Raw genomic sequence first — 20,551 nt, 5'->3', positions numbered from 1 at the left:
CTGTAGCTCAGTGAGTAGGGCGCTGGCCACATACACCGAAGGTGGTGGGTTTGAGCCAGGCCCAGGCCTGCTAGATAACATGACTATGGCACCCCAAAAATAGCCAGGTGTTGTGTCAGGCACCTGTAGTCCCAGCTACCCGGGAGGCTGAGGCAAGAGAATCGCTTAAGCCCAAGAGTTTGAGGTTGTTGTGAGCTGTGATGCCATTGCACTCTACCGAGGGCAACATACTTGAGACTCTATCTCAAAAACAAACAAACAAACAAACAAAAAAACTGTCAAAACTAGCCGGGCATGGTGGCTCACGCCTGTAATCCTAAGTGGACTGCTTGAGCTGAAGGGTTTGAGACTAGCCTGAGCAAGAGCAAGAATCCATCTCTAAAACAATAGCCAGGTGTTGTGGCAGGTGTATAGTCCCTGCTACTTGGGAGACTGAGGCAGGAGGATCACTTGAGCCAAGAGTTTGAGGTTGCTGTGAGCTATGAGACTACAGCACCTACTGAAGGCGACAAAGTAAAAACAACAACAAAAACAATAAAAAAGCTGTCAAAACCATAATAAATCACTTAAGCATAAAGAAATATGTACCTTTAATACCTGTAGAAGGATAACAATATCCTGATAGAACAGAATACCAAAATTATAAAAAGACTAGATTTGTCAAACATTTGTAATTTAAAAATTTTAAAAAACGATGTAAGTGTTAAAAGGGAAGAACATTCAATGTGGGAAAAAGAAAGATGTTATTCTCAAAGAGACATTATAAAGCTTTACTTGGCTCGGCACCTGTGGCTCACACGGCTAAGGCGCCAGCCACGTACACCTGAACCCGCCAAACAACAACTGAAAAAAAATAGCTGGGTGTTGTGGTGGGCGCCTACAGTCCCAGCTACTTGGGAGGCGGAGGCAGGAGAATCACTTGAGCCCAGGAGTTGGAGGTTGCTGTGAGCTGTCATGCCACAGCACTCTACCCAGGGCGAAAGCTTGAGGCTCTGCCTCAAAAAAAAATAAATAAATAAAAATAAAAATAAATAAATAAATCAAAAGCTTTACTCACCCATTTTCACTTTTGTAAGACAGAGTTATCAATGTGAAATACCATGATAATACAAGCCAGTGATATACTCCATGCTGAGTTACGGACTATGTGCCAGCCAACATCACCCTTGGCATTAAAAATAATGTCAATGAAGAAATTATACAATACTTAGTGTGCCCTTCAAACTGGACAATAATATAAATCTTATTTATCTTTGTCTTTTTAAGGCATATATGCATCTTAGATCCTATGGCTAAGAATCTAACCATTTCCAGTTCATTCCCTAAAATGAGGTGACGCATTTCTAACATAAAGAACAAAGAAAAACCAATGTGACTTTCAGCTTAACAGGAGATAAACTTCAAACAACAGTAAAGTACTAAGGAGGGTTTTCAGAAGTGAATGTAGACACATTTAAAGCAAAAATATCCCATAAAGCTTACATAAAAAGTATATTCAATAGCAGTCTACAAAATGTTAGACAACCTCAGGAAGAAAAATTACAATCTATATATGTCATGCCATATTTATAAGGGTATTAAGAATTATCGTTGGAAGGAACCTAATTAATGAGGGAACAGCTTTTGATGCATTACCATAAAATCATCGCAGACAAACACACCAAGGACCCAGCAGGCTATTGGTTTTTATACAGCCGTCAATATCGCCGTATAGTAAGAACAGCTTTTTAACCATTTCCTTTTTTTTTTATTTGACACAGAGTCTCACTCTGTCATCCTAGGTAGAGTGCTGTGGTACTATAGCTCACAGCAACCTCAAACTCCTGGGTTTGAGGGATCCTCTTGCCTCAGCCTCCCAAGTAGCTGGGACTATAGGCACTTGCCACCACGCCCAGCTAGTTTTTCTATTTTTAGCAGAGACGGAATGAGGTTTCTTAAAGTATAGTTTTAAAACATTACTTTGACTTCTGAATATTCTGCATATTCAAAATAAAATCTTAAAAGATAAAACCAATGAATGGTATCAAATTGGTAGTATAACTAGAGAAAAGTATTTCAATGACCTTTGAACACATACTTTTTATGATTATAAAAAATTGTAGGTTCAGCTTCCCCAGCTCAGTGAGTAGGGCGCTGGCCACACACACCAAGGCTGGCGGGTTCGAGCAAGGTCCTGCTAAACAAGGACAACTGCAATCAAAAAATAGCCTGGCATGTGGCGGGCACCTGTAGTCCCAGCTACTCGAGAGGCTGAGGCAAGGGAATTGCTTAAGCCCAAGAGTTGAAGGTTGCTGTGAGCTGTGATGCCACAGCACTCTACCAAGGGCGACATAAGACGACTGTCAAAAAAAATGATGCAAACAAATCTTGAAATGTAATCAGACATTTACTGATAGTAGTAATATTGGTACTGTAATTTAAAAAATAATTTGGGCAGCGCCTGTGGCTCGAAGGGGTAGGGTGCCGGTCCCATATACCAGAGGTGGCGGCCAAAAAAAAACCCAAACAAACAAACAAACAAAACACACACACAAAATAAATTTATAGGCTGAGCAGGGTGGCTGACACCTATAATCCAAGCACTCTGGGAGGCTGAGGCAGGTGGACAGCTTGAGTTCATAGGTTCGAGATCAGCCTGAGCAAAAATCGAGATCCTGTCTCTACTAAAAATAGAAAAACTGAGGCAAGAAGATCCCTTGAGCCCAAGAGTTGGAGGTTGCTGTGACTATGAAGCCACAGCACTTTACCCAAGGCGACAGCTTGAGACTCTGCATCAAGAACAACAAAAAATTGGGCGGTGCCCGTAGCTCAAAGGAGTAAGGCACTGGCCCCATATGCCAGAGGTGGCGGGTTCAAACCCAGCCCTGGCCAAAAACTGCAAAAAAAAACAACAAAAAATTTATGGGAAATCTATTCAAATGTACTAAAAAATGTATATAGGAGAAAGCAATTAAGTACTGGTATATTAAATTTCACTAGATACCAAAATCTTCATTTAAAACAAAACAGAGAATCAAAGAAAAAAAAATCTGTTATGCTAAATTTGAATTGAATCATCACTATGAACTCATCTTAGGCAAGCTAAGAATTCTAGAAGCAATGATACTTCAGCAGCAATGAATGTGTCAAACATCCTAATCTTGGTTTCTCTGTATCTTGATTAAGAACCAAGCCTGCCTGGATAAACAGCCTTTTCCAGATGTAAAGCAAAGAAAATACAAGGTAAGCCCAGGATACAATGTGCCAGAAAGCACTCCAAGATTAATGGTGAGGAAAGGTGTCAGAAGATATATGATTGTCAAAAAGAACTGAGGAAGTCCCTCCCCCTCCAAAAAACAAAGATAAAAATTAAAAAGAAATGTAGAAAAGAAAAATACAAGAGTCATCTTTTTTTTTGAGACAGAGTCTGGCTTTGTCACCCTCCGGGTTGAACCCCAAAGGGTTCCGTGGCATCACAGCTCACAGCAACCTCAAACTCTTAGGCTTCAGTGATTCTCTTGCCTGAGCCTCCCAGGTAGTTGGGACACAGGCGCCTACCACAACATCCAGCTATTTTTTAGAGACAGGGGTCTCAATTTTTGCTCAAGCTGCTCTTGAACTCATGAGCTCAGGCAATCCACCCCCACCACTGCCTCGGCCTCCCAGAGTACTAGGATTACAGGCCTGAGCCACCCTGCCCAGCCTCACAAGAGCTATCTTGAAACGGTTCCTACCGACCTAATATGAGACAAATTGTCATTAAACAGAAAAATGTCTATAATTAGTAATAAATAATAAATTAAAAACTATCAGTCCACAGTGGTATCACACCCGCCCCCCCCCCCCCAAATAACAGGAAAAAACCCTTATCTGCCAACTTTCAGGTGACTATCGATGCAGTTCTTTATCAATATTGAAAATTAAAGGAATGAGGCTTGGCATCCATAGCTCAGGGAGTGTGGCGCCAGCCACATACACCAAAGCTGGTGGGTTCGAGCCTGGCCCTGGCCTGCTAAACAACGACAACTGCAACCAAAAAACAGCCGGTTGTTGTGGTAGGCACCTGTAGTCCCAGCTGCTTGGGAGGCTGAGGCAAAAGAATTGCTTAAGCACAACAGTTTGAGATTGCTGTGAGCTGTGACACCACAGCACTCTACCGAGGGCGACATAATGAGACTGTCTCAAAAAAAAAGAAAGAAAGAAAGAAAATTAAAGGAATGCAATAAAGCATTTAAACTGCATTTTTAGAAGAACATTTGTTCACCCCTGCTTAATGAGGAAAATCTCTTCCTTACAGAAAAGCTCCAATAAAATAACTAATTTCAGCAAGCGCCATCATGGGGTCTAAAAACCACTAAGCAAAAGACAGAAACAGGATATCTGCTTGGTATCCAAGTATTATCCCAAGTTTACATATTAATCACAAACCTTACACCTTTATAGTAGATCAGGTGAATCACCACTTTTACCAAGTGGTTACACTTAGCATTATTAACAGGATGGCAATCTGACATTATGCACAACATCACCTATTAAATAATCTCACCAAAAAGTTTTACTTTAAGCTAATCAAGGCTTTCTTTAGACATAATTTCCAGTTAAAAGGAAATTCAGGGACAAAGAGAAATGAATGAAATGACATTAGGAAGACAAAACAAGTCCAGAATGTGGGTGGTAAGACAACTAGTTTGGTCAATTAGGTGCCAGAAAAAGAAGGAAGGGATACCATTCTTTTTTTATAAAAGGGACTAAAGACTTAATCACCAAATGCAATGCAGGAATCTTGACTGATTACAGCTAGTGGAGGAAAAGTTTAAAAAGATTTTTTAACATGGGCTGGAATTAGGAAATTTGAACATAGATTGGAGTTATTTACTTTGATAGGTATCAATGATGACTCTGAAATTAGGAGAAGAATGTCCTTATTTTTAGGAAACGCACGCTCAAATATTTAAAGGTTACTATGTTTGCAATTTACTTTCAAATGGTTACACACAGAGAAAAGTTTAGTACAACTGTCAGAATGAAATTGTACCTCTGCGGAGAGATATGGCAGAAAGCACACGTACACCGGAATTATATCTGGGTTCAAATCTAAATTCTAAGGCAAATTACTTAATAGCATTAAGTTTCTGTCTCATCTCTAATATTTAAGAAATAATTCATTAGGTGGGTCTCAAAATTAAATAAGATTACATATGTAAATGCTAAGTAGTAAATTTGTTTTTCATTATTAACAAATATGATCGTCCTAAAACACAAGACTACAGAGAAAAACATTTGTTATATTCACATTCTAGGATAAGGGGAAGCTACTTAGATAAAACTATTCCCAATTCACTGAAAGTCAATGTGAAGTGATGGGGAAAATGATTTATATAATTTGTTTTTAAACCCCAAAATTCTGACTGAAACTCTAGGCAAAAGGGAATCAAAATTATCATCTATCCAAACTCTCTTGTATCCATCAAACTGTGCAGTTTGCAGCTATTAGCCTATTTGCGAATAAAATACTAAGAATGTAAGTGGAAGCTAAAGAGAATTTTTTCCCTGACCTTAACAAATAATCTACTTACATGATGAAAAAGAAATTAAGGTTCTTCATTTGTATAAGTAGGTTCAAATAAAGCACACAGTTATTGGGCTTTATTCTAAATTCTGCTAAGGTGTATGGAACTCACACGGATGCAATTTCCTTTCATCAGGTCTAATGCCCATGTAATTTCACTTGCAGGTAACCCCTTTTTCTGATTAGGTCAGTAGTAAAATGACTAGATGCAGAATGATCCTCAGGTAGGAAAAGAAAAAGAGATGACTATTTTTTTTTTTTTTTTAAGAAGTGCCATCTTTTTCTTTCCAGTACCAGAGAAAAAGCATCAAGAGAGAGGAAAAAAACAGGTCTCAGGCTCCCCGGTTCCGACCAGTTGAGAGGTGGTAACACTTCCGAGTGCTTTGGGTTAGGGTGTTGGGCGAATGGGCGTGCAAATCTCGGGCAGCACCCTGGGAGATCGGGGCAACTGCCCCTGGACTGCGGGGCCCAAGGCCGGTCTCCTCCCTGAGGGATTAAATGCCACTGGAGGGACCCTGTGGGGTGTCTCCCAGCGCAGATGGGGGTGACAGACCAGGCTTTCCTTTCCCTCCAGCGCCCAGGTGGGGGACGCGTGGTGTCAGTCCCCCGGCGGCGCTCAGAGCCGGGCCAACCCCACGCTCGGGCTGGGCGGCCCGCGCGCCCTCCCCTCCTCTCCCCTCCCCATTACCTGCGGGCGGCGGTGCCGGGGCCCGGAGGCCTGCTGCTCCTCCTCCTCCTCCTCCTCCCCGCCAGGCTGAGGCTGCGAGGTGGCAGTGGCGGCGGCGGCGACAGCCCGGGGGGAGGGGGCGGAGCGCGCGGCTCGCTCCCTCTCCTCCCCCGGGAGGCTCAGGGGACCCTATCTCGGGCCGCCGCGCCTAGGCCCGTGAGCAGCCTGTGGCTGGGGCATGGCGGCACAGCCCACCGGCGTGCCTGCGAGGTGGGAAAGTGCGAAGCCGCGGGGAGGAAGGCACCCCCCCCCGGCGCTCGCAGGGGCCTGAGGGGAGGAGCGAGGGGGCCCGGGAGCCGCGCGCGGGCGGCCGCTGGGAACGGTTGGCCGAGGGCAGGCAGCGATTTGGGGAGCGCGGCGACGGCTCGCGTTTTCCCGGCGGGGCGGGGTGGGGAAGGGGAAGGGGAGTGAGGGGAGGGGAGGGGGAGGTTGGGAGGGAGCCGCCGCCGCGCGCGTGCGGGCCGGCGCCGCCGCCGTTGCCGCTCCGCTCACTCCAGCCTGTTTGGGGGCACTTTGTTTGTGTCCCACAATGCTGTGCGCAGGCGGCCGCGCAGGGGAAGGGGAGGGGAAGCGGGCGGGGCGGGGCCGAGCGAGTTCGGGGGCGGGGCTCGAGGGTGGGGGAAAAGCGACTATTGCGCAAGCGCAGAACAGGGGCACTCCTGGTGGTCGGGATTTCAACTGGGCGATTCCGTCTTCTAAGATGTTGTAACCCGCGTGACACAGACGCCGTGCGTTTTCGCACTCTGTGCATTTTTGCATATGTGCACAGTGCAGATTTACATTCATATGCCCTGTAAGCCCTGTCCAATCTGTCCTTCCTCTAGCCATCTTCCGAGCCTGCTCCCCGCTTACACCGAGAGCAGCATTTGCCCACAGGATTCACGCTTCTCGCTTTTTGTTTCTTTGAATTAACGATAAAAGAAACTCCTATTTTTCTCGTGTGGTTTCTGCAGCGGGTCTGAAACCGAAACGCTCCAACTCCTCTCTCTTGGCGAGGGAAAATAGCTGGTAATGTGCCCATTTTTCACACGTGAAAACTGAGGCCGAGCAGGCAGTAAGGGACCTCGGGTCCGGCACCCGACCCTCAGAGGTCTCCATTCCCTACCAACCTTGCTTACTTTGGCTCTGGCATTTTGTTGGGTGACCAGGCAGGACGTGCAGTTCTGAAATGGCTGGAGAAATGGACTTCGGGTTCCCTCACCACAGGACACCTAGAATTGATCCAAAAAATAAACCTATTCCTTCCACAACCGTGAATCTGATATTTTCATTACACCATCACTTACTTCCCTGGCCTTCCTAGGACAGAGTGTGAGGGTAACCCCAAAGTGACCAGTACTGCGGGGGAGCGGGGGGAGTTGTATTAGAATTTTTGGTCAATTGCAAAACCAATCTTGTAAAGTGAGAAAACTTCCAAGGCCCCCCACGTCTGGGCTTCCAGGCCTGGCGAGCGGTGTGGGCTCCACACGAACCCCAAGGTTATAGGGGCGTCCTGGGCGGCAGGCGCCCAGGTGCATGGAGGTGGACAGAGTGCTGGGAGGGGATTGGGGGGTGGCAAGGAGCCTCAAGCGCTTACATACTTGTTTTCTCACGCCTCCAGCTTTCAAAACAAAAGACTTCTTTCCAAAGGGCTTTGTGCAAGGTGGGTGGACGTCCCGCTGGAGTAGAGTGGCTTTTTGTTCTGAAACACTTGGCAACATCTCACATTAATCCTCTCCCTGAGGGACAAGCAGCAGAGCACCGAAGAACCCTTATTCTAACAATTGAAATCCGCTTTAGAAATAAAGGCAATAAAAACTTGTTTGTATAGTCCTTTGCAGAAGTCTGCAACAAGTTTCGAGTAAACATAATGTTATTTAACCTTCGCAGCAACTGTAATCGACAGGTTTTTATGATTATTCTATCATTTCTATTGTTCACATTTCAGGGATAAGGAAAATCAAAAAAGGTGCCAACAGGACCCAGAAAGTTTTGCTTTGAGATTTGCAGAAGAAGGGAAAGAAAGCAGAGCACTTACCTGGGTTAGGATTGGCAGCCACAGACCGAGGCTCTGGTTCCGGAAGGAGCCCCGCTGGGTGTGTGTGAAAGTTTATGCAGGAGGCAAACTGGGGGAGAATCAGAGTGCGAATAGTAGTCAAATAAATGCAGTCTACCTCTCCCAAGCCATGAAATGGGACAGTCAATGAATGTCTGTTAGCCAAATCTTTACTAAGTGTTTCTCAAGGGACGAAGGTGGCAGCTCCTGAGCTGCCAAACTGGCAGCGCTCACACCAAAAATCGCTTTTCAGATAGTGTGATATGTCCAGCTTTGTTCTTTTTTTTCTCAGGATTGCTTTAGCTATTTGGGGTCTTTTTTGCTTCCATGCAAATTTTTGCATTGTTTTTTTTCTCCTTTTCTTTTTTTCCTTGTCTTTTCCATAGAGTCTCATTCTGTTCCCTTGGTGAGAGTGTAAAGGCATGATCATAGTTCACTGCAACCTCAAATTTCTGGGCTCAAGCAATGCTCCTGCCTCAGCCTCTGGAGTAGCTAGGATTACAGGTGTGACTCACCATGCCCAGCTAATTTTCTTTTCCTATTTTTTGTAGAAACAGGGTTTCCCTCCCACTTAGGCTGATCTCTTTTCTACAACCTGGGCAACATAGTGAGACCCCCTTTCTGCAGCCCAGGCAACATAGTGATATGATACCTCTCTCTCTTTTTTTTTTTTTTTTTGAGACAAAGTCTTGTTTTGTCACCCTCAGTAAAATGCCCTGGTGTCATAGCTCAAACTCTTGAGCTCAAGAGTCAGCCTCCCTAGTAGCTGGGATTACAGACGCCTGCCCCAACACAATGCCCAGCTATTTTTAGAGATGGGATCTTGCTCTTGCTCAGGCAATCCACCTGCTTCAGCCTCCCAGAGTGCTGGGATTGCAGGTGTGAGCCACCACATGAGCAAGACCTCATTTTCTACCAAAAAAAAAAATTTTTTTTTAAATAGCCGGATGTAGTTGCACATGCCTGTAGTCCTAGCTATTAGGAAGTGAGGTGGGAGAATCCTTTGAGCCCTGGACTTCCAGGCAGCAGTGAGCTATGATCACACCACTGCAGCCCACCCTGGGCAAGATCCTGTCTCCAAATATATATTTGTATGTGTGTCTCTTTCATTTCTTTAAATTTATTTCCAGGTATTTTATTTTTGTAGCTATTGTAAAGGAGATTGCTTTCTTCATATCCTTTTCAGATTCATCCCTACTGGTGTATAGAGAAGCTACTGATTTTTTTTTCTTTTATTTTTTATTTTTTATTTTTTTTGAGACAGAACCTCAAGCTGTTGCCCTGGGTAGAGTGCTGTGCCATCACAGCTCACAGCGAGCTCCAACTTTTGGGTTTAAGCCATTCTCCTCTCTTCGTCTCCCAAGTACCTGGGACTACAGGCACCTGCCACAACTCCTGGCTATTTTTGTGGCAGCCATCATTGTTGTTTGGTGGGCCCAGCCTGGATTTGAACCAGCCAGCTCAGGTGTATGTGGCTGGCGCCTTATCCGCTTGAGCCACAGGCGCTGAGCCTGATTTTTTTTTTTTTTTCTTTTAAGACAGAGTCTCACTTTGTTGCCCTAGGTAGAGAGCGCTATGGCATCATAGCTCACAGCAACCTTAGACTCTTGAGCTCAAGCAATCTTCTTGTTTCAGCCTCTGGAGTAGCTAGGTCTACAGACACTTGCCACAATCCCCTGCTGGTTTTTCTATTTTTAGTAAAGACAGGGTCTCACTCTTGCTCAGGCTGGTCTGGAATTCCTGAGCTTAGGCCATCCAATAGCCTCAGCGTCCGAGAGTGCTAAGTGGCATGAGCCACCTTGCCTGGCCAAAGCTACTGATTTTTGTATGTTAATTTTGTATCCTACAACTTTATTAAATGTTTATCAATTCTAAGAAGGTTTTCTTGGATGGAATCTTTATGAGTTTTTCTAAATATAACATGTCATTTGCAAAAAAGGATAATTTCACTACATCCTTTCCAATTTGAATTCCCTTTCTTTCTTTCTCTTGAGTGATTGCTCCAGCTATGACTTCCAAAACTATGTTGAATAAAAGTGGTGAAAGTGGGCATATCCCTTTTGTTCCAGATCTTGGTGAGAAGGCTTTCAATTTTTCCCCACACTTTCAGTATATTAGCTGTGGGTTTGTCATATTATAGCTTCTATTATTTCAAAAAATAAATGGGCTGCGTGCAGAGGGCTCAGACCTGTAATCCCAGCACTCTGGGAGGCCAAGATAGGCAGATCGCTTAAACTCAGGATTAGAGACCACCCTGAGCAAGAGTGAGACCCCCATCTCTATTAAAAATAGAAAAAATGGGGTGGTGCCTGTGGCTCAGTGAGTAGGGTGCCAGTCCCATATACCGAGGGTGGCAGGTTCAAACCCGGCCCCGGCCAAACTGCCACAAAAAAATAGCCAGGCGTTGTGGCAGGCATGTGTAGTCCCAGCTACTCAGGAGGCTGAGGCAAGAGAATCATCCAAGCCCAAGAGCTGTGATGCCACAGTACTCCACAGAGAGTGATAAAGTGAGACTCTGTCTCACTAAAAAAAAGAATAGAAAAAATGAGCTGGGTATTGTGGCATGTGCCTGTAGTCCCAGCTACTTGGGAGCTGAGACATGAGGATTGCTTGAACCTGGGAGTTTGAGGCTGCTGGGAGCTATGATGATGCAGTGACACTCTACCCAGGTTGACACAGACAAAGTCTCAAAAAAGAAAAAAAAAAAACAACACTCCCCCCCACCCCAACCCTTTGATTATTTTCTTGTCTCCCCTCTCTTCCCCTTCTCCTTTTCTGGTCTGTTTTTCATTTTACATGTGAACATTTTATTACCTTCCCTCCCAATCCCTGCCCTAGGTCTGAAGACTCTATTAACCAACAAATAGCTATTGGGCCCTTAAGGGCACTTAGATATTTGAAGAAGGTGTGAGAAAAAAAATACAAAGATTATCTTGGCAGCCCTCCTGTCTATTTTGGCTTAGGGCAGGGTCAGTTTCTGGGGCTTCTGCAGCCTCCCTCCTTTTCTCTTCCCAAGCTGGTAGAGACTTGTCTTGAGGCTGCAGGAATACACACACCTTTCTTTGACGGGAGGTTAAATAATACTGCTGGGAGGATTTTGTGAAATCAGAATCCTGTGCACAGGTGAAACAAACAAATGTAGAGAGTGTAAGGAACCCTTAATTATTAACCCAGGGTGAATAATTCTGAGGAATTCAAATTCCAGGCAAATTCCAGGGTTTTATTTCAGCCATGAGCTGTTTTGGGGACAGCTCATACCTACAATTCTGGGGAAAAAAAAGAAAGACACTTTTATGTGGTAACCCATTAGCCTAGAATGAGAACTTATTTAGTTCAAAACATGTTTCCAGAGCAAAAATGATTTCTACTCAACAGAAAGATCTCTAGTCTTATAACTGGCTCCATGAATCGTATACATTTTTTTATAATCCTCTCCCTTCAGTAACTACTTAATTCTTTGAGTTGTTTCCCAGAATGATGGATTCAAACTCCTGGCCTTGAGAAATACACTTTGGGCTCAGTGCCTGTGGCTCAAGCGGCTAAAGCGCCAGCCACATACACCTGAGCTGGCAGGTTGGAATCCAGCCCAGGCCTGCCAAACAACGATAGCTTACAACCAAAAAATAGCTGGGCGTTGTGGCGGGCGCCTGTAGTCCCAGCTACTTGGGAGGCGGAGGCAGGACAATCGCTTGAGCCCTGGAGTTTGAGGTTGCTGTGAGCTGTGATGGCACAGCACTCTACCCAGGGCGACAGCTTGAGGCTCTGTCTCACAAAAAAAAAAAAAAGAAAGAAAGAAATACACTTTGGGGCTCAGTGCCTATAGCTCAAGCAGCTAAGGCACCAGCCACATACACCAGAGCTGGCCGGTTCGAATCCAGCCCACCAAACAACAATTGCAACCCCCCCCCCCCCGCCAAAAAAAAAAAAAAAAAACAGCCCGGTGTTGTGGCGGGCACCTGTAGTCCCAGCTACTTGGGAGGCTGAGGCAAGAGAATTGCTTAAGCCCAGGAGTCGGAGGTTGCTGTGAGCCCATAGCACAGTGGTTACAGTGCCAGCTACATGCACTGAGGGTGGCAGGTTCAAACCCGGCCTGGGCCTGCTGAACAACAATAACAATTACAACCAAAAATAGCCGGGTGTTGTGGTGGGCACCTGTAGTCCCAGCTACTCTGTAGGCTGAGGCAAGAGAATCACTTAAGCCCAAGAGTTTGAGGTTTCTGTGAGCTGTGACGCCACGGCACTCTACCCAGGGCGACAGCTTGAGGCTCTGTCTCAAAAAAAAAGGAAAAGAAATATACTTTGGCCTTCTAAAGTGCTGGAACTATAGACAAGAGCCACAGAATCAGGCCTGAATGAAGGGTTTTCTGTATGACATAGGAGTTGAGATTCTGTCTTGTTTTTTTTTTTTTTTTTTTTTTTGAGACAGAGTCTCAGTCTGTTGCCCTGGGTAGAGTGCCCCGCTGTCATCATAGCTCACAGCAATCTCAAACTCTTGAGGGTCAATCTGAGAGCAGATGTAGTGAGAATAAGATAGAGTCAGGGCTCGGCTTCCATAGCTCAGTGGTTAAGGCATTGGCCACATACACTTGGGCTGGCAGGTTCAAACCCAGCCAGGGCCTGTTAAACAAGGACAACTACAACAAAAAAATAGCCGGGCATTGTGGTGGGTGCCTGTAGTCCCAGCTACTTGAAGGTTGAGGGAAGAGAATTACATTAAGCCCAAGAATTTGAGGTTGCTGTGAGCTGTGACACCACCACACTCTACCGAGAGTGACATAGTAAGACTCTGTCTCAAAAAAAAAAGGACGAAGTCAGTTAGGCCAAGGCCAGCATGACATAACTGGTCTGGTGGGGTTTAGATCCTAGATGGCCTTTACTTCATATCAGCCCATTCTTATTGCTTTTTTGTTTGTTTGTTTTTTTGAGACAGAGCCCCAAGCTGTCACCCTGGGTAGAGTGCTGTGGCATCACAGCTCACAGCAATCTTAATTCCTGCTCTCAAGTGATTCTCCTGCCCCTGCCTCCCAAGTAGCTGGGATTACAGGTGCCTGCCACAATGCCCAGCTATTTTTTTTGGCTGCAGCCGTCGTTGTTTGGCGGGACCAGGCTGGATTTGAACCCACTAGCTTAGGTGTACGTGGCTGGTGCCTTAGCCGCTTGAGCCATAGGCACCAAGCCCATTCTTATTGTTTTGTAATTTGGCTCCCACCCTAAAGATACCCATCTTGAGTAGTTTGGGGGGATTGATTTAGGAAATCACCTTTTTTTTTTTTTTTTTGAGACAGAGTCTCACTTTGTTACCCTTGGTAAAGTGCCTTGGGCGTCATAGCTCACAGCAACCTCAAACTCCTGGGCTCAAGTGATTCTCTTGCCTCAGTCTCCCGAGTAGCTAGGAGTATAGGCATCCACCACTAAGCCCTATATATATATTATTTTTTTGTGTGTGTGATTTTTGGCCGGGGCTGGGTTTGAACCTGCCACTTCCGGCATATGGGACCGGTGCCCTACTCCTTGAGCCACAGGCGCCACCCTATTTTTTTTTTTTTTTTGAGACAAAGTCTTACTATGTCACCCTAGGTATTGTGCCATGGCATCACAGCCCACAGCAACCTCAAACTCTTGTGCTTAAGTGATTCCCTTGTTTCAGCCTCCCAAGTAGCTTGGACTACAGGCACCAGCCACAACGCCGGGCTATTTTTTTGTTGCACTTGTTGTTGTTTAGCAGGCCTGGGCTGGGTTCCAAACCACCAGCCTCAGCGTATGTGGCTGGCGCCCTACCCCCTGAGCTACAGGTGCCACTCACTAAGTCCTATTTTTAGAGACAGGGGTCTCGTTCTTGCTTAGGCTGATCTCAAACTCCTGTACTCAAGCTATCCATCAACCTTGGCCTCCCTAAATTAACTTTTGAATTAGACATGTAATAGGTCACTGAGCTGTGCTGATTATTATTTAAAATCAGAGTTAATGTAGTCCTTGCTTTGAACCTTTATATATAAAACTATGATTTTGGAACTAGAACAGAACAGTCTTGGAGAGGCTATTCTCACTGTCTCCAGAATCTCTGGCCTTCTGACTATTGAATTTGGTGGACCTATCCCCATGTCAGTATATTGGCTGACAGTGACAGGTGGCCTGACCCTCTTACTTTGGGAACAAAGCAATCCTCTTGCCTCAGTTTTTCTATTTTTAGTAGAGATAGGGGTCTCGTTCTTGCTCAGGCTGATCTTGAACTCCTGAGCTCAGACAATCCACCCTCCACCAGCCTCCTAGAGTGCTGGGATTATAGGTATGAGCCACTGTGCCCAGCCTACTTCTCTCATTTTCAACCACAGCCGTCCTGATCCAAAGTCCTTAACCTGACCCTGAAGACCTTGAATCTTTAGGATACCACTCATCTTGGCAGGTCCTGAATGATTTGCTCCCTTCCTATCCCTCCAGCCTCGTTTCAGGCCAGTTTCTTTTTCTTTCACTATATATCCAAGTCCTACTGACCTATTTTTTTTTTCAGTTTTGGCCAGGGTTGGGTTTGAACCCGCCACATCCGGCATATGGGGCCAGCGCCCTACTCCTTTGAGCCACAGGCGCCGCCCATCCTACTGACCTATTTTCATTTCCTAAGTCACCAAAGTCTTTCCCTGTTAGAGCCTTTGCACTTGTCCTTTTGCCTAGAAAGCTTTCTCCCAACTACCCTTTCCTTCCTCTAACTCAGGCGTCCTCAAACTTTTTAAACAGGGGGCCAATTCACTGTCCCTCAGACCATTGGAGGGCCGGACTACAGTTTAAAACAAAAAACTATGAACAGATTCCTATGCACACTGCACATATCTTATTTTGAAGTAAAAAACAAAACGGGCACAAATACAATTCACACTGCTTCATGTGGCCTGCGGGCCTCAGTTTGAGGACGCCTGCTGTAACTCTTCTCTTTCAGTCTCTGCTTTCATTTTTTTTTTTTTTTTTTAAGAGACAGAGTCTCACTTCATCACTCTCAGGTAGAGTGCTGTAGCATCACAGCTCACAGCAACCTCCAGCTTTTGGGCTTAGGCAATTCTTTCGCCTCAGCCTCCCAAGTAGCTGGGACTACAGGCACCCGCCAGAACGCCCGGCTATTTTTTGTTGCAGTTTGGCCGGGGCTGGGTTTGAACCCACCACCCTCGGCATATAGGGCCGGCGCCCTACTGACTGAGCCACAGGTGCCGCCCTCAGTCACTGCTTTCTTAAGGAAGACTAGGTTGGTCTTCTCATTATATCCTCTCATAACACCCTCAATTTGTCCTTCACAGCATTTCTTATACAGATGCTCCTTAGCTTATGATGGGGTTACAGTCTGCTAAATTCATTGTAAGTTGAAAATATCATGAGTTAAAAATGCATTTAATACACCTGCCTTACCAAACATCATCTCTTAGCCTGTCTTCCTTAAATGTGCTTCGAACACTTACCTTAGCCTACAGCTGGGCAAAATCATCTAACACAAAGGCTATTTTGTAATAATGTTGAATATTAAAAAACTTAATATTAATTTGTTAAAAACTATATTCAGGCTGGGTGAGATGGCTTATGCCTATAATCCTAGCACTGGGGGAGGTCAAGGCGGGTGGATCACTTGAGCTCAGGAGTTTGAGACCAGCCTGAGCAAGAGCAAGACTCCATCTATACTAAACAAGTTCAAAAACTAGCGGGCATAGTGGTGGAAGCCTTTAATCCCAGCTGCTTGGGAGGCTGAGGCAAGAGGATTGCTTGAGCCCAAGAGTTTGACATTGCTATGGGCTGTCATCCTTATGACATTCTAGCCAGGGAAAAAGAACGAGACCATCACAAACAAACAAGCAAGCAAACAAAAAACTGTACTCAAAGTAAAACAGAATGGCTGTATGGGTATTTGAGTATAATTTCTATTGAATGTGTATTACTTTCACACTATTGTAAAGTTGAAAAATCTAAGTTGGGGACCATCTATAGTTTGTATTTATGCTTATTTATGTGGTTATTCATTTAACGTCTGACACCATACTAAACTATAAATTCCATGAAGGCAGAGATCATGTCTGTTTTGGCACCATTTTTTCTCCTAAGATTAACTTAATGATTGACATACAGTATGCGCTCAAAAAATAAATGTTGAATTAAAAAACTGAATTGAAGGGTGGCACCTGTGGCTTAGTGGGTAGGATGCTGGCCACTGAGGAGGATGGCGGGTTTGAACCTGGCCCTGGCCAAACTGCAACAAAAAATAGCCAAGTGTTGTGGTGGGTGACTGTAGTCCCAGCTACTCTGGAGGCTGAGCAAGAGAATCTCCTAAGCCCAAGAGCTGGAGGTTGCTGTGAGCTGTGATGCCGTGGCACTCTACCGAGGGCAGCAAAGTGAGACTCTTGTCTCTAAAAAAAAAAAAAAAAATTGAAGTCAGATATGGAATAAACAAAATACTTTGTCCTAATTTGTAAAGAGTAAAGATAGCTAAGATTTATTGAGGGTAAGGTACTATTCCGTTCTTCTTTTTTCTTTAGAGACAGTCTCACTCTGTCGCCCTCAGAAGAGTGCCGTAGTGTTACAGCTCACAGCAATCTCCAGCTCTTGTGCTTAGGCGATTCTCCTGCCTCAGCCTCTGGAGTAGCTGGGACTACAGACACCCACCACAATGCCTGGCCATTTTTTTGTTGCAGTTTGGCCAGGGCTGGGTTCGAACCTGCCACTCTCAGTATATGGGACTGGTCCCCTACCCACTGAGCCACAGGTGCCACCCCATTCTGTTCTTCTAATGCAGCAGTTCTCAACCTGAGAGTCTTGACCCCTTTGTAACAATGAAAATACATCCTGCATATCAGGTATTTACATTACGATTCATAACAGTAGCAAAATTATAGTTATGAAGTAGCAATGAAAATAATTTTATGGTTGGGGGGTCACCACAACATGAGGACCAAGCCACCAATGTACATACCTTAATTTAAAAGTTCTTTATTTCAGCGGCACCTATAGCTCAGTGGGTAGGGTGCCGGCCACATACACCAAGGCTGGTGGGTTCGAACCTGGCCCGCACCGTCTAAAACAACAATGCCAACTGCCACAACAAAAAAATATCCAGGCATTGTGGTGGGTGCCTGTAGTCCCAGCTACTTGGGAGGTTGAGGCAATAGAATCGCTTAAGCTCAAGAGTTTGAGGTTGCTGTGAGCTGTGACACTAAGGCACTTGACTCAGGGCGACAGCTTGAGACTCTGTCTCAAAATAAAAAAAAAAAGTTCTTTATTTCGACTGGGCACCAGTAGTTCAGTGGTTAGGGTGTCGGCCACATGCTCCAGGACTGGTGGGTTCAAACCCAGCCTGGGCCTGCTAAATTATAATTACAACTACAACAAAAAAAAAGCTGGGCATTGTGGCAGGTGCCTATAGTCCCAGCTCGTAGAGAGGCTGAGGCAAGAGAATTGCTTGAGCCCAAGAGTTTGAGGTTGCTGTAAGCTGTGATGTCATGGCACTCTACCAAGGGTGACAAAGTGAAACTCTGTCTCAATTAAAAACAAAAGATTCCATCTCAAGAAATCACTTTATTTGTTTGCTTATCCATGAGAGGCAACTCCTCATCCATCAAGTTTTATCATGAGATTGCAGCAATTTAATCACACTTTAAAGCTCCCCTTCTAATTCTATTCCTCTTGCTATCCATAGTCAATCTGTGGTTAACTTCCTTCACTGAAGTCTTGAACAGTCATCCACAAGGGTTGGAATCAACTTCTTCCAAACTCTTCTTCATGTTGATATTTTGACCTCCTCACATGAATCATGAATGTCCTTAATTCTAGAGAATCCATTTTCTAAAGGTCTTCAACTTACTTTGCCTAGATTCATCAGAGGAATCACTATCACATCTACAGCCTCACACAAGGTACTTCATAAATAATAAAACTTGAAAGTCAAAATTGCTCCTTGATCCATGGACTACAGAATGAGTGTTGTGTTAGCAGGCATGAAAACAACATTAATCTCGTCAAACATCTCCATCAGAACTCTTGGGTGATAGGTATATTGTCAGAGAGCAGTAATATTTTGAAAGCAATCTCTTTTTTTTTTTTTTGAGCAATAGGTTTCAACAGTCGGCTTAAAATATTCAGCAGACCACACTATAAACAGATTTGTCATCCAGGCTTTGTTGTCCCATTTCTAGAGCACAGAGGAGGCATAATTCTCAACGGCCTTAAGATTTTCAGAATAGTAAATGAGCAGTTGCATTAGCCCTAATAAGACTGTCAGCCTGTTCTTTGAAGCTTAGAAGCCAGGCCTTGACTTCTCCTTTCAAGCTATGAAAGTCCTACATGGTATCTTCTAGCAATAGAGAGTTGTTCTGCCTACATTGAAAAATTCATTGTTTGATGTAGTCACCTTCGTCAGGAATCTCAGCTAGATCTTCTCAATCATTTGCTGCAGGCCAGGCATAGTGGCTCATGCCACTAGTGGGTAGATTGCTTGAGCTCAAGAGTTTCAGACCAGCCTGAGCAAGAACAAGACCTTGTCTCTACTAAAAATAGAAAAACTAGGTGGGCATTGTGGCAGGCACCTGTAGTCCCAGCTACCTGGAAGGCTGAGGCAGGAGGAACACTGAGTCCAGGAGTTTGAGGTTGCTGTGAGCTAGGCTGATATCAGGGCGCTCTACCCAAAATGACTGAGTAAGACTCTGTCTCAAAAAAGAAAAGGACAAAGAGAGAGAGCTTAGAGCACTTCCAAAGAGAGGTGAAAGTGAGAAGAGAGAGACGCACGCAAGGGCAGTGTACAGGTGTAGAGATCCTCTTTCTCTGTGTTTGAAATTATTTTTCTGCCTGTCTATATCTCTGGGCCCCTTTGTCCTTTTCTATTGGTCAGCGATTATCTAGGTTACCCCATACCCATATTCTTTTTCCTTTTTGGGCCAGAATTACTGAGTGCTGACCATATGGGGCTGCCAGACTGCCTTATTTAGCAGTCTTCCCCTTGAAGATCCTCTCTTTGTCCCTTTTCATTTTTTAATTGACATATTTTCAAGCTTCGTCCACACGGTAGCATGTCTTGGCTCTTCATTCCCCTCTTCTGCTCTTAAGGACTCCTGTGATTAGACTGGGCCTACCCAGATTATCCAGCAAAACTTCCCATCTCAAGGTCCTTACTGATACTCACATCTCCAAAAGTCCTCTTGGCCACATAAGCGTCAGGTAACATAGTCCCAGGTCCCGTGGTTTAGGACATGGGCATTGTTGGTGGGTTATTACTCTGTTACCACAGTGAATATCCTTCCTATTTCAGAGAGAAAATAAAAGAGTCAGAAGAGAATTTTGGCCAGGTGTGGTGTTGTGCCTGTAGTCCTAAGCTACTTGGGAAGCTGATGTGGGAGGATCTCTTGAGCCCAGGAGTTTGAGATCAGCCTGGGTAACATAGTGAGACTCTGTCTCAAAAAAACAAAAAAAAAAAACACCCAAGTTTTAAAAAAAATTTAAAAGTCAAAAAAGTAAGTCTGGCATGATGGCTTGCACCTGTAATCTATCATTTTGGGAACCTGAGATGTGTGGATTGCCTGAGCTCACAGATTCGAGACCAACCTGAGCCAGAGGGAGACCCTGTCTCTAAAAATAGCCAGGTGCTGTGGCAGGAGCCTGTAGTCCCAGCTACTTGGGAGGCTCAGGCAAGAGAATTACTTGAACCTGAGAGTTTGAGGTTGCTGTGAGTTATGAAGCCACAGCACCCTGCTGAGGGCGACAAAGTGAAACTCTGTTTAAAAAAAGTCAAAAAAGTACGGAGCAACAGCAAGACCCCGTCTCTATGAAAAATAGAAAAATTAGCTTGGAGTTGTGGTGGTCACCTGTAGTCCCAGCTGCTTGGGAAGCTGAGGCAAAAGGATCACTTGAGCCCAAGAATTTGAGGTTGCTGTGAGTTATGATGATACCATGGCACTCTACCCACGGTGACAGAGTGAGACTCTGTCTCAAAAAAAAAAAATCCAATTGTTCAAGTCTCGAGCTTACTAATTCTTCTACTTGCTCAAGTCAGCTATTGAATCTTTCTAGTGATTTTTTATTTCAATGATTGTACTTTTCAGCTCTATAGTTTCTATTTGGTTCCCTTTTATAATTTCTATATCTTTTTTGTTTGTTTATGTGTTTGGTATTTTTTTGCTTTTCTTTTTTGAGACAGAGTCTCACTATGTTGTCTTCAGTTGAGTGCTGTGACGTCACAGCTTACAGCAACTTCAAACTCTGGGCTTAAGTGATTCTCTTGCCT

At 44.7% G+C, this 20,551-nt stretch overlaps 1 protein-coding gene across 6 annotated transcripts in view; it reads right to left on the bottom strand.

Annotated features, from left to right (window-relative positions):
- ZBTB44 (zinc finger and BTB domain containing 44) overlaps window positions 1–6,705 on the bottom strand; it is a 66,249-nt gene extending 59,544 nt beyond the window's left edge. For all 6 annotated transcript variants that reach the window (XR_008380614.1, XM_053593861.1, XM_053593860.1 and 3 more), the window contains exon 1: window positions 6,237–6,705. The gene's annotated coding sequence lies outside the window, so the exon portion shown is untranslated. The remainder of the gene's footprint in view (window positions 1–6,236) is intronic.
- Window positions 6,706–20,551: the final 13,846 nt, after the last annotated feature.

Source organism: Nycticebus coucang, chromosome 6 (assembly GCF_027406575.1).
Source record: "Nycticebus coucang isolate mNycCou1 chromosome 6, mNycCou1.pri, whole genome shotgun sequence".
Classification (NCBI taxonomy): domain Eukaryota; kingdom Metazoa; phylum Chordata; class Mammalia; order Primates; family Lorisidae; genus Nycticebus; species Nycticebus coucang.
Note: the sequence above shows the minus strand (reverse complement) of the source record. Positions and strands in the feature narration are given on the sequence as shown.